The sequence below is a fragment of the Narcine bancroftii genome, chromosome 13, assembly GCF_036971445.1.
Source record: "Narcine bancroftii isolate sNarBan1 chromosome 13, sNarBan1.hap1, whole genome shotgun sequence".
NCBI lineage: Eukaryota > Metazoa > Chordata > Chondrichthyes > Torpediniformes > Narcinidae > Narcine > Narcine bancroftii.
The window spans coordinates 61916251-61929986 of NC_091481.1; the positions used below are offsets into that span (position 1 = coordinate 61916251).

General features: G+C 43.5%; 1 non-coding gene across 1 annotated transcript; it reads right to left on the reverse strand.

Annotated features, from left to right (window-relative positions):
- Positions 1 to 327: 327 nt before the first annotated feature.
- On the reverse strand, positions 328 to 434 carry LOC138749109 (U6 spliceosomal RNA). Its single transcript, XR_011348422.1, has one exon. It is a non-coding gene; the product is annotated as a U6 spliceosomal RNA (small nuclear RNA).
- Between the last annotated feature and the right edge of the window lie 13302 nt (positions 435 to 13736).

Here is a 13736-nt window from a genome sequence, read left to right on the forward strand (position 1 = left end):
TTCTTTACAGAGGTCTGCTGGCTAGCCAGAAGCAATCTCAACCCTATGCCGGTATTGGTGAAGTGCCTATATGTTCTAGATAAGTTTGCCAAATTTTCAGGAAGATTTAAGACTATATGTGATCTTTTTAAGAGGAATGCAGTGTTCATTTCTGAAGACTGCCTATCAATGAGGAGAAGAGAGTCAGATTTCCATTTCACTGCTATACATTTCCTGAGGATGTGGCTTAGAGTACTGAGTACCTTGACGAAGCACTCAGGCTCAAAACATTGGTTATACTCTATATCTTTTGGATGCTGTGGGGACTTGGTGAGTTTCTTTTTTTTTTAAAATATAGAACGCTTCATGAATTTGCGTGTCATCGTTGCGCAGGGGCCATGCTAATCTTCTCTGTATCGTTTCAATTTTAGTATATGTGCTGCCGAAGCGAGCACGAGTTTCTTCAGCAATTTTATACTGAGGTTGTGTAGTCAATAGGCCTTAATGAATGGAGGTGAGGTTTCGAAGAATGAATGATCCTCTCCAGCATCTACGTTCAACGACTCTAGACATTGGCTAAGATTGAGTGTCTGGTTTAGGGCTTGAACCTGTGACCTTAGTTACTACACAGCCACTAGTTCTAGAACTGACTCGATGTTTTCACACTTCAGATTGTACAATTAGTCTGGTAAAGTGGAGCATGATTAACTATCTAGATTCCTTGAGGCCAGTACATCTAATTGGCATGTCATAATGAGACTAATTAGATGCAAATTGCTCTTAAAGATGTACCAGGGTTAGTTAAAAGCTGATTGGGAACAGAATTAAGGTAGACTGGACTTGTCAACAGAACAGAAGTCTACTGCATTCCTGATTAGGTCACATATTCAGAATCAGAATCAGGATTTATTGTGACAAACAAGTCATGAAATTCGGTGTTTTTGCGGCAGCATCATCGAGCAAATGTACATATTATAACCATCTTATGACATTACTATATATAAAAAAAATAATAATGCACGAAAAGTAAGGCAGGGTCTTTGGTTCATTGATTATTCAGGAATCTGATGGCAGCAGAGAAGAAGCTGTCCTTATGTCGCTGAGTGCTCATCTTTAGGTTCCTGTACCTTTTTCCCAATGGTAGCAGAGTGAAGAGGGAATGGCCTGGGTGGTGGGGTCTTTGAGGATAGAGGCTGCATTTTTAAGACACCACCTCATGTAGATGTCCTTGATGGAGTGAAGTCTAGTGCCTGTATCTCACAGGCTGAGTTAACAACCCTCTGGAGTTTATTCTTGTCCTGAGACTTGATGACTCCCTACCAGACAGTGATGCTACCAGCCAGAATGCTCTCCATGGTTCACCTGTAGGAGTTAATAACAGTCTTCAGTGACATACTGAATCTCTTCAGACACTTCTCAAAGTATAGCCGCTGGCGAGCCTTCTTTGTGATTGCATCAACATGGAGGCGCCAGGACAGATCCTCAGAGATGTTGACACCCAAGAATTTGAAGAATATTGGGAACTGTACCGGGGTGGATAAAAGGTGAAAAAAACAGCCTGCTGGACAAACTCAATGTGTCAAGCAGTATCCATGGAGGGCAATGGAGAGTCAACTTGAGTTAAAATGCCACTTCAGGACAGAAAAATAAGAGGGAAGGCATGCGTAGTAAAGAGGAAATGGGGAAAGTGTCAGTAGGTGACAGGTGATCTGAGGAAGGGTAAAGGATGATGGACAGATAGAAATAGGTGGTGCAGTGTGGGGGTGGAGTTGGGAGGCTGTGATGTGGAACCAGACAGAGGGGGAGGATAAAAAATAGGGGAAAGGACAGAGAGAGGGAGGGGAAGGTAAAGATTGAGATAGCTGCTGGAACCATATTAGGAAGGCACGACGGCTGATGGGAACATTGGGGGATGGGACACAATGAATGTTAGGTGCGTGAGCGCGGGCAGGTGGAGAAAAAAGGAAAGGAACTGGGTATCAGAGAGATGGGGGGGTAGGAAAAAGGGTGGATGTGATAAGATCTAGAAGGATGAGAAGAGAGAAAGAGACAAAAGCGAGCTGTTTATTTGAGAATGGAAAAGAGGCTGACTGTATGTTACAGACAAGCATTAAACCAGTGGCCATTCAAAGGATCCAATGCAGATGGTTCAGGACATGGTTAATTGCAACCACTTCAAGCAAGATCGACAAAAGCATCTCCCAGCCACTTGTGGGTGCTGGCATGAGCAACATTAGTAACAGACTTTCCTCTTCCAGAGAGCGACTGATTTGCTGCATCTGGGTTCAGGTCAGTCATTGACACGGCTTTCAGTCATGCAATTATCATCTTATGTGACTGACTACCAAGGTCGGAAAATATTGCTGCAATTTTCTTCCTGTTTCTAAATCAAATTATCTCTGGATTTTTTCACATATATTTGTATATATTTTTTAAATATTATTTTGAATATGTATTTTATATATATAAATATATATATATATATATCTTGTGTTTTAAATATTCTTGTAAGATTCCCACTGCCTAGTTCAGGAACAGTTACTACCCCTCCACCATCAGACTCCTCAACAACAAACTCAATCAGAGACTAATTTAAGGACTCCTACTTGTGCACTTCATTGATATTTTTCATCTCTATATTGCACAGTAAGTTCATTTACATTTCTTTATTTGTTTACATGTGTACATTGTGTACGGATTTTGCACTGCCAGTAAGTGGTAATTCTGCCTGGCCTGCAGAAAAAAAATCTTGTATCATGTCATGTTTATATGTGTGTGTGCATGTGTGTGTGTGTGTGCATACGTGTGTGTGTCTCTCTCTCGCTCTCTCTCTCTCTCTTTCTATTGAGAGAGAGAGAGAGAGAGAAAGAGAGAGAGAGAGAGTGTCACACATACATATACCAGGCCCTCCATAATGTTTAGGCAAATACACTTTTTTCCTTTATTTGTCCGTGCTTCACAATTTTAACTTTGTGATCTAACAATTCACATGTGATTAAAGTTCACATTCCAGATTTTATTTAAGGTTATTTGCATACATTTTGATTTGACCAAGCCCTTTTTATACATAGCCCCCTCATTTCAGGGCACCATAATATTCGAGACACAGCAATGGTATGTACGTTAAAGTCGTCATGTTAGGTACTTTGTCGAATATCCCTTGCTTGAAGTCCATGATTCATAGTCATCACCAAGTGCTGAGCATCTTCTCTGGTGAGGCTCTGCCAAGACCCTACTGCAGCCATCTTCACTACTGCAGCCATCTTCACTACTGCAGCCATCTTCACTACTGCAGCCATCTTCAGCTCCTGCCTATTTCGGGGGCTTGTCTCCTAAGTTTTCTCAACAGTATATGGAAGTCATGCTCAGTCGAATTTAGATCAGGTGACTGAATTGGCATTCAAAAATTTTCCAGTATTTAGCTTTGAAAAACTCCTTTGTTGCTTTAGCAGTATGTTTAGGATCATTGTTTTGCTGTAGGATGAAGTGCCATCCAAAGAGTTTGGAGGCATCTGCTCGAACTTGAGCAGATAAGATGTCTCTGTGCACCCTACTGCCATCAGCAATCACATCATCAATGAAGGTAAGTACACCAGTACCTGTGGCAGCCAGACATGCCCAGGCCATAACACCCCATAATCATGTTTCACAGATGAGATGGTATGCTTTGGATCTGGGGCAGTTCCTTTACGCCTCCACACTTTGCTCTTGCCATCACTCTTATACAGGTTAATCTTGCTCTAATCTGTCCACAGGACCTTCTTCCAGAATTCTGCAGGCTCTTTTAGATACTTCTTGGCAAACTGTTATCTAACCATCTGTTTCTATGTCTAACTAGTGATTTGCATCTTCCAGTGTAGCCTCTGTATTCCTGTTCATGAAGTCTTCTGCGGACAGTAGCATGGACACGTCCACACCTGCCTCCTGAAGAGTGTTTCTGATCTGTGGGACATGCATTTGTCATTATGATGACATTTCTTCAGTCATCACAGCAGTGGAGTCTTCCTTGACCTCTGAGCCCCTTTGCAATTATTGAGCTCACCAATATGCTTTCTTTTTCATGATGTTCCAAGGTGTCGATTTTGGTGATCCAAAGGTTTGGGTGATGTCTCTTACTGTTTTATTTTTGTTTTAATGGCTTTTTTGACATTCATTGGCACAACTTTGGTCCTCCTGTTGAAAAATTGCACCTACAGTCTCCAAAGGTGATCAAAAGATTAGAAGCAAGCCTGGCACATTCTTGAGTGCTCACAAACACTGATGAAGCCAAATGTCCCAAACATTATGGTGCCTTGATGGGATTACGTATAAAGTATGTTATATATACATACACACAAAAATATATCTGAATTAATATTTTGAATATTTTTCTTATGTATCAAACACAGGTGTGGATTACATGAAAATTACAATACACTCACCTCAATCAGTTTGTGCTAGAGCTTCTGATCCACACAGGCTCCTCATCAGATCTATCACTGTGGCTGCCTGTTCCCTTCTCGTGATTATCTACTTTCTTCTTAAAGATTCTAAATAACTAACCGTTTCTCTCTATGGATGCTGCCTGGCTCACTGAGTCCCACAATTGCTCACTCTTCCGAAATGCAATTCGACTCAACCACATCTTGTAAGAGCGGGTTCTGCATTCCCAACACTTTTCAGGGAAATAAACTTCTTCTGAATTCCCTGAGAAATGTTTATAACATTCCTGTGTGACAGCGTCCAGTGCAAAAACATGAGGGAAGCAACTCCAGGATCTTCGCCAATGTATTGGAACAGAATGTGTTTCCTTCCCAAACGTCTTGGCTACCACTGAGCCAGTAGAATATATTACCACATAACAATTTACATTCCGGAAAGAGGCCATTTTGGCCCTTCAATTCCGCACCGATTTACGTGAAACTCCACTAGTTCCACCTACCCACTCCCTTGCCCATAACCCTCCAACCCCCTCACATCCACGTACTCATCGAGCCTCCTCTTAAATGACAGAATTGACTCTGCCGCAACTACCTCTTCCGGTAGATCATTCCACTCAGCCACCAACCCCTCTCTGAGTGAAGAAGCATCCTCTTATATTACTCCTAAAGTTTTGCCCCCGAACCCTTAACTTATGACCCCTTGTTCCAATCTCCCCTACCCTCAGGGGAAAGAGCCTATTCACATCTACTCTATCTATTCCCTTCATAATTTTAAATACCTCTATCAAATCCCCTCTCAACCTTCTACACTCCAATGAATAAAGTCCCAGTCTATTCAAGATATTGCAAGCAACAATTCCTGCCAACATTTTTGGAAACCTTCTTTGCACCCTCTCTACTTAATCTATATCCTTCCTATAATATGGAGGCCAGAACTGCACACAATTCTCCAAACTTGGCCTCACCAAAGCCTTAAACAGCCTCAACATCACCTCCCAGCTCCCATATTCGATGCTATGATTTATAAAGGCCAGCATAACAAAAGCCTTCTTCATCACCTTCAAGGAACCCTGAACCATTATTCCAATATCCCTCTGTTCCTCTGCATTCCTCTACGCCCTCACCTTCACTGCATACGTTCTATTTTGGTTATTCTCCCCAAAATGAAGCACCTCAGACTTATCGACATTAAACTCCAATAGTCAACTCAAGTCAAGTGTATTGTCATCTGATTGCACAGTAAAGCGATGAATCAGCATTCTCTGGTTCTTGGGGCAAAGCATGCAGAAACACAACCAGATATAACATACATACATAAAGACAAACAATACATATGCAGAACAAGTATTCATATATATATATATATAAATGGTGCTTTGTAATTATGAGATTCTCAGGTGGTCAGTGTGAGCAGTTCCTTTGGCGTTCTCACTGCCTGTGTGAAGAAGCTGTTCCACAGCCTGGTGGGGCTGGCTCGGATACGCTCTGATACTCTACTCTAAATAAACAATAGGATTTGAGATTAATAATGATCCAATCAATGACTCACAACTGGTTCCATTCAATTTCCTGGAGCGCGGTTTTAAATGAAAAGAACTTTGCAAAGATATGTCTAAAGTTAATTACGTATCCAAAATATTATATCTTCAATTCAGATGGAAACTTAGTACCAATAACTAATATTCATTTCTAAAAAAATGAATTATTTGCTAATCATGTTTGCTTCTCCTGACAGTTCCTCAAGCATCATTACACCAGGACAAAGTGCATAAAGTATGGGCTTTTATCTTTGCTCTATAAAAGACACTGTTTGACCTTCTGAGTTTCTCCAGCTTTGTGTTTTCATGACGTAAATACAATAACAAAAGCGGGGGCAGCTTGGTGAGAGGATAAGGTTGTGATTAGCGAATGAGATCATTTGTGCAGTTTAAATACTTAGATATATACTGACAGATGGAAAGCACATTATTATCCTCAAAAGAACATGAAAAGAAAACGAAAGGATAGCATTGTTGATCTTCTATCACAGTCACTCTAAGAAAAAAGCTTGAAAGAAATTCTGAAGGTCTTCAGCTGGTAGCAAACTTTGTGAGTGGCAGTGGAAAGAATGTGGGCAGCACAGATAGTATAGATGTTAGGGCCGCTCTATTACAGTACCAGTGACCTGGGTTCAAATCTGCCGTTGTCTGCAAGGATTTTTTTGTCGGACTCTCCAAAACGTATGGATTTGGTAGGGTGATTGGGCTTCACGGGTTTCAAAGGCCAGAAGAGTCTTCTACTGTGCATTGGTGTTTCTTTAAAATTCAGTTATAAAGTTGTATAGCAGGAAACAGGCCTTTCTACTTGAGGTGATCCCATTTGCCTGTGTTCAGCGCGCATCCCTCTAAACTAGAGCTCCCCAAATGTTTTAGCTCATGGAACCCTTTTGGGGAACATTTGGAAACCCCAATCATCAATTACAGGTTAAAAGACCTGGTATGTACACAAGCGTACGAAAGTAAATAAACTCACCATTCTCCGCATCCACAACAGGCTGCCTCTAATTTACATGTAATGGGATGAATGAAATTGTTTCTTGTCCTCACGGATCTTCTTAATGTTGGACACAATATGAGATAGTTGCATCCTTATAACAGGAGGAGCATCAAGTCGGTTTCTGTATTTTGTTTTTGTTGCTGCATTATACGAAAATTGTGCATCTGGTGCCTTTTTATTCCCATCTGAATCCAAGCAACAAATAATTTTCGTCATGCCATTGTTCCTTTATAACACTTGATTTTTCCCGCTATAGGCGTAGTCAAAGAATCTTCACGAGAAAACGGTGGCACCTCAGTACTTTTGTCAGCTTGTCTCCTGGTTTCTTTTTTAATCCAACGATCCATGGTTCTTAATATCGCACACGTGGAATATCTTTAAAATATGGCCAGCTTCGCACCAGAAGAAATCAGATTCCGTTTGGCTGAAAATGATGCGCAGGCCCGACATCTGCGCTGCTGACGTCAGGCCTCATGACACCATTTTGTTTTGTTAGAGTGGAGTTCATTGTTGGTGCAGACCCAGAAACAAATGGAATTAAAGACAGAGGTGATACGTGATTTGTTTTTTTAAAAACAGGCCGATCATTATTACACCCTGTCATTTCTTCCACAGAACCCTTATGCCTTTCCACGGAACCCCAGGGTTCCACAGAACCCAGTTTAGGAAACTCTGCTCCAAACCTTTGCTGTCCACTTACCCCTCTAAATAATTTTCATATATTGTTGTCTCCACCTTCTCTGACAGCTTGTTCCATGTACTCACCACCCTCTGTGTGAAAAGGAATGAAACAAAATGGAGCTAAATTTGAGGCTACGCATGTATTCTTACTTCATTGCTTACATGTGGCAATTCCTGTAAGCTTTGGCACAGGTTCTTTGACTGAATCATAGCAAGGTCCAAAAGACCTTAAATTAAAAGCCCATTTAATTTTCTCACAGCAAGAATAGAATAAAACAGACTTGGCATTTGTCTTGAAATTCAAAAGAATGTTCTGAAACATAGGATGCCATGTAATGGCAGCCAGTTTCTGCACATCTTCCCACAAGCCGCAATATGTTAATGACTAGCTAATCTATTCATAAGATCTAACTCTTCTGCAGCGATATGCACAGTGCTGGAAGAACTCAGTAGGTCAGGTAACATCCATGGAAAGAAAAAGACAGTCGAAGTTTCTTCTGGAGTCCCTTGAGACAGAATTTACATTTTTTTGTCCATTGGTTCTTGCAGCTGATGTGTGATTGGGTCCTCTAAGTGTCAATCAATTGTTAGATCTGCCCTCAGGTGAGGTTGATGTGCAATTGGTCCGAGCAAGTCACAGGGCCCTGCATTGAAAAATCATGTGTGGACCCTGGCTGTTTGGACTCTTTTTCTGACGCTGCCTCAAGACTAGCGCTGGTCCAGGCTGCCAGCCATGGGCGAGCATTGGAGGGACGACTGCAATGGGCTTGTCCTGGATCCCGTGCCGTGGTCGATGCTGGAAATTAGATTCATTTGACATACTTGTTAGTTGTAATTAATTTACAATTTACAATGCCCTGTGGGCATTGTGTGTTTAACCCTTGCATTCCCACGCGGGAATTCAGAACATTTGGCAGCGATTTACTTGCTCCCAATTCGTACTTTGTGTATTATTCCGGGTTAGCCTGTGTGAGTGTGTGCCCTTTTTGTGAATTCCTCTGTGAGTAAATAAAGACTACATGTCCAGCCTTCATTCTCTTTGAACCCGTCCAACCTATTCTTCAACACAACAAACTTAGCCTTCAATATCATCCTACCCTAGGTGCTAGTCAACAAGCTCCAAACCCTGGGCCTCTGCAACTAGATCTTTGACTTCATCATCGAAGACCACAGTACGAATTGGAAAAAATGTCTCCTCCTCATTGACAATCAACATAGGCGTACCTCAAGGAACCGTGCTCATCCCATTGCTCTACTCATTCTACACCCACGACTGTGCGGCCAGGCACAATTCAAATGCTATCTGCAAATTTGCTGATGACATCATAGTTGTTGGCAGAATCACAGACGGCCAGAAGAAATGTATAGGAGGGAGAAAGATTAGCTCATTGAGTGGTGTCACACCAACAACAACCTTGCACTCAGTGTTAGCAAAACCAATGAGATGATTGTGGAAATCAGGAGAACTTCAAATTCCTGGGTATCAACATAACTAAAGATCTGCCTTGGAGCCTCCATGTTGATGCAATCATGAAGAAATCTCACCAGCTGCTGTACTTTGTGAGGAGTTTAAGGAGATTTCTATTGGTTGCATTCTGACTGGTTGCATCACTGTCTGATATGGAGGTGCCAATGCACAGGACAAGAAAAGACTGGGTCAGGACCATCATGGGCAGTCTCCACTCCATTGAGGACATCTACAAAAGGCGGTGTCTTAAGAAAGTAGCCTCTATCTTCAAGGATCCCCCACCACCCAGGCCAGGCCCTCTTCACTCTGCCCCCATCGGGAAAAAGGTCCAGGAGCCTAAAGAAGAGCACTCAGCGGCACAGGGACAGCTTCTTCCCCGCTGCCATCAGATTCCTGAATGATCAATGAACCAGAGGCATTTCGTCTTTTACTTTCTCCTGCTCTATTTTTATTTATTTTGAAATGTGATTTACATAAATGTTTGCACTCTACTGCTGCCGCAAAACAATGAATTTGGTGACACGTTCATGAAAATAAATTCTTATTCTGACTATATCCTCACATTTGAGGGAGTCTGAATTTCAAATGTATTTGTCTCTGAGGTATTTGGGACATTTTATTTGGTGGAAAATGCTTCATTAATGAAAACTATCTTCAGAGTAATTGTTTTCAGAAGGTTCTGTGAAAAGTGAGGTGTGAACAGCGACTGATTGAATCATTCCAACTGATTATTCTCAAATGAATCTTGTTCTCCACAATTAATTGTCTCGAGAACTTGGTGCATCAAGAATGTTTCTTTAGGCATTATCTAAAGATAACCATTGATTTTTTTTCTTCCAAATTTGGGTAATCATTGCTGTACTGTTTCCATTTCCTCTTTACCTACTCACATTTTCACTCTTTAATTTAATTAATTTAGACATGCAGCACAGTAACAGGCCCTTTCAGCCCGTGAGCCTGTACTGCCAATTTATTACTCAATTAACTTAAACCCCACCCCGGTACGTTTTGGACTGTTGGAGGAAACCGGAGGAGCACCCAAAGGAAACCCACGCAGACACAAGGAGGGACGGTGTACAAACTCCTTACAAACAGCGTCGGATTGGAACCCAGGCCGCTGGTGCTGTTATCTTCTTTGGCTTGGCTTCGCGGACGAAGATTTATGGAGGGGGTAAAAAGTCCACGTCAGCTGCAGGCTCGTTTGTGGCTGACCAGTCCGATGCGGGACAGGCAGACACGATTGCAGCGGTTGCAAGGGAAAATTGGTTGGTTGGGGTTGGGTGTTGGGTTTTTCCTCCTTTGCCTTTTGTCAGTGAGGTAGGCTCTGCGGTCTTCTTCAAAGGAGGCTGCTGCCCGCCAAACTGTGAGGCGCCAAGATGCACGGTTTGAGGCGTTATCAGCCCACTGGCGGTGGTCAATGTGGCAGGCACCAAGAGATTTCTTTAGGCAGTCCTTGTACCTTTTCTTTGGTGCACCTCTGTCACGGTGGCCAGTGGAGAGCTCGCCATATAATACGATCTTGGGAAGGCGATGGTCCTCCATTCTGGAGACGTGACCCATCCAGCGCAGCTGGATCTTCAGCAGCGTGGACTCGATGCTGTCGACCTCTGCCATCTCGAGTACCTCGACGTTAGGGGTGTGAGCGCTCCAATGGATGTTGAGGATGGAGCGGAGACAACGCTGGTGGAAGCGTTCTAGGAGCCGTAGGTGGTGCCGGTAGAGGACCCATGATTCGGAGCCGAACAGGAGTGTGGGTATGACAACGGCTCTGTATACGCTTATCTTTGTGAGGTTTTTCAGTTGGTTGTTTTTCCAGACTCTTTTGTGTAGTCTTCCAAAGGCGCTATTTGCCTTGGCGAGTCTGTTGTCTATCTCATTGTCGATCCTTGCATCTGATGAAATGGTGCAGCCGAGATAGGTAAACTGGTTGACCGTTTTGAGTTTTGTGTGCCCGATGGAGATGTGGGGGGGCTGGTAGTCATGGTGGGGAGCTGGCTGATGGAGGACCTCAGTTTTCTTCAGGCTGACTTCCAGGCCAAACATTTTGGCAGTTTCCGCAAAGCAGGACGTCAAGCGCTGAAGAGCTGGCTCTGAATGGGCAACTAAAGCGGCATCATCTGCAAAGAGTAGTTCACGGACAAGTTTCTCTTGTGTCTTGGTGTGAGCTTGCAGGCGCCTCAGATTGAAGAGACTGCCATCCGTGCGGTACCGGATGTAAACAGCGTCTTCATTGTTGGGGTCTTTCATGGCTTGGTTCAGCATCATGCTGAAGAAGATTGAAAAGAGGGTTGGTGCGAGAACACAGCCTTGCTTCACGCCATTGTTAATGGAGAAGGGTTCAGAGAGCTCATTGCTGTAACTGACCCGACCTTGTTGGTTTTCGTGCAGTTGGATAATCATGTTGAGGAACTTTGGGGGACATCCGATGCGCTCTATTATTTGCCAAAGCCCTTTCCTGCTCACGGTGTCGAAGGCTTTGGTGAGGTCAACAAAGGTGATGTAGAGTCCTTTGTTTTGTTCTCTGCACTTTTCTTGGAGCTGTCTGAGGGCAAAGACCATGTCAGTGGTTCCTCTGTTTGCGCGAAAGCCGCAAACAGTGCTGTTATAGCATTGCACTAACCGCTACGCTAACTGTGCCGCCCCTAATGATCACCCACTCCCCCCTCCACTGACTCCAGTGGTCCCTCCCTCTAGCTCGCCCTCCACCACCAGCCCCCTCCCCTATAAATCAAAGAGGCTCCTCTCCCTACCTATCTCTCCACCAATCCATCCGTCCCCCTCCAATGACTCCAGTGATACTTCCCTCTAGCTCGCTGTCCACCACCCCCCCCAGCAATCCCAGTGGTCCTTCCCTCTACCTGTCTCTTCACCTCTCCCACCTTTTGACCAATACCTATTACCTTTTAGTCTCTCCGCAGTTACTTTCTCTGCCATCACCCATTGATATATTCAATAAAACCACTTCCTACTTTACATAGAACACTACAGTACAGAACAGGCCCTTCAACCCACAAAGTTGTACCAACCCATATAATTCCTTAAAAACATACTAAAAACAACCTGTAACCCTCTAAGTTTCTTCCATCCATGTGCCAATCTAGAAGTCTCTTAAATGCCCCTAATGTTTCAATCTCTACCACCAACCCTGGCAAGGCATTCCAGGCGCCCACAACTCTCTGCACTTTTTTTAAAAAAACCTTCTCCTTATGTCTCCCCTAAACTTCCCTCCTTTCACTTTGTGTTTGTGTCCTCTGGCATTTGCTATTCCTGCTCTGGGAAACAGGCACTGGCTGTCCACCCTATCTATCCTCTCATAATCTTGTAGACCTCTCATCCAAAGAAAAAAGTCTCAGTTCTGCTAACTTTGCCACACAAGACGTATTTTCCAATCCAGGTAGCATCCTGGTAAATCTCCTCTGCACTCTCTCCATAGCTTCCACATCCTTCCTGTAATGAGGTGACCAGAACTGAACACAATACTCTTTTAAGTGTGGTCTCACCAGAGATTTGTAGAGTTGCAACATGACCTCTCTACTCTTGAACTCAATCTCCCTATAAGTGAAGCCTAACCATCCTATCATCCTATCCATATGTATGGATTTGAACCCCAAGGTCCCTCTGTTTATCCACACTCCTAAGTAACCAACCATTAACCCTGTACTCAGCCTTCTAGTTTGTCCTTCCAAAATGCATCACCTCACACTTTCTGGATTGAACTCCATCTGCCATTTTTCTGTCCAAATCTGCATCCCGTCGATATCCTCTTGTCACCTTCAACAACCTTCAGCTCCATCCACAAGTCCTCCAACCTTAGTGTCATCCGCAAACTTACTGACCCATCCTTCCGCCTCTTCATCCAGGTCATGTATAAAAATCACAAAGGTCAGATGTCACAGAACAGATCCCTGCGGCACTCCACTAGTCACTGATCTCCAGGAAGAATACTTTCCTTCCTTGACTACTCTCTGCTTTCTTCCTGCAAGCCAATTTTTTTATCCACACAGCCAAGGTACCACCGATCCTGTGTCTCATGACTTTCTGGATGAGTCTCTCGTGGGGGACCTTATTAAATGCCTTGCTAAAATTCATGTGGACCACATCTCCCAACCTACCCTCATCAATTTCTTTTGTAACCTCTTCAAAAAACTCACTTAGGCTTGTGAGGCACGACCTTCCCTTCACAAAGGTGGTGACAGCAGGCTGAAGGGTGAAAGTGAACCCTGTTCACTTGCACCATAACAGCATTGTGCGAACTGCTACTCTAACCTGCCTGGAACACACAGGCTAATATTGCTCAACCCCCACTCAAGATTCAAGATCCTTTTATTGTCATGTAATAAAACAGAAAAAGTAATATTACAAAAAAGTTCCTTGAGTTTGCCATAAGGCAGGCAAAGATTCACCATCAGCAGAAACTGCCCAGAGTCCCTTAGTCAGAGGAAGAGAAGCAAAAGAGAACCCCTCCCCCCCCACCCCCGCCAGAGTCATTGAGTGTCCATGGATTCACCTCCAGTTTTCCCACAGACTCCAGTCCAAACCATCGGCAACTCGAGCTGCAGATCCTAACCTCCAACACAATCAAGAAGCCCTCAGCGCCCTCTCGCATATCAGTTCTAATGTCTTGTACCACTTCAGCCAGTCTCCAGCAGTCA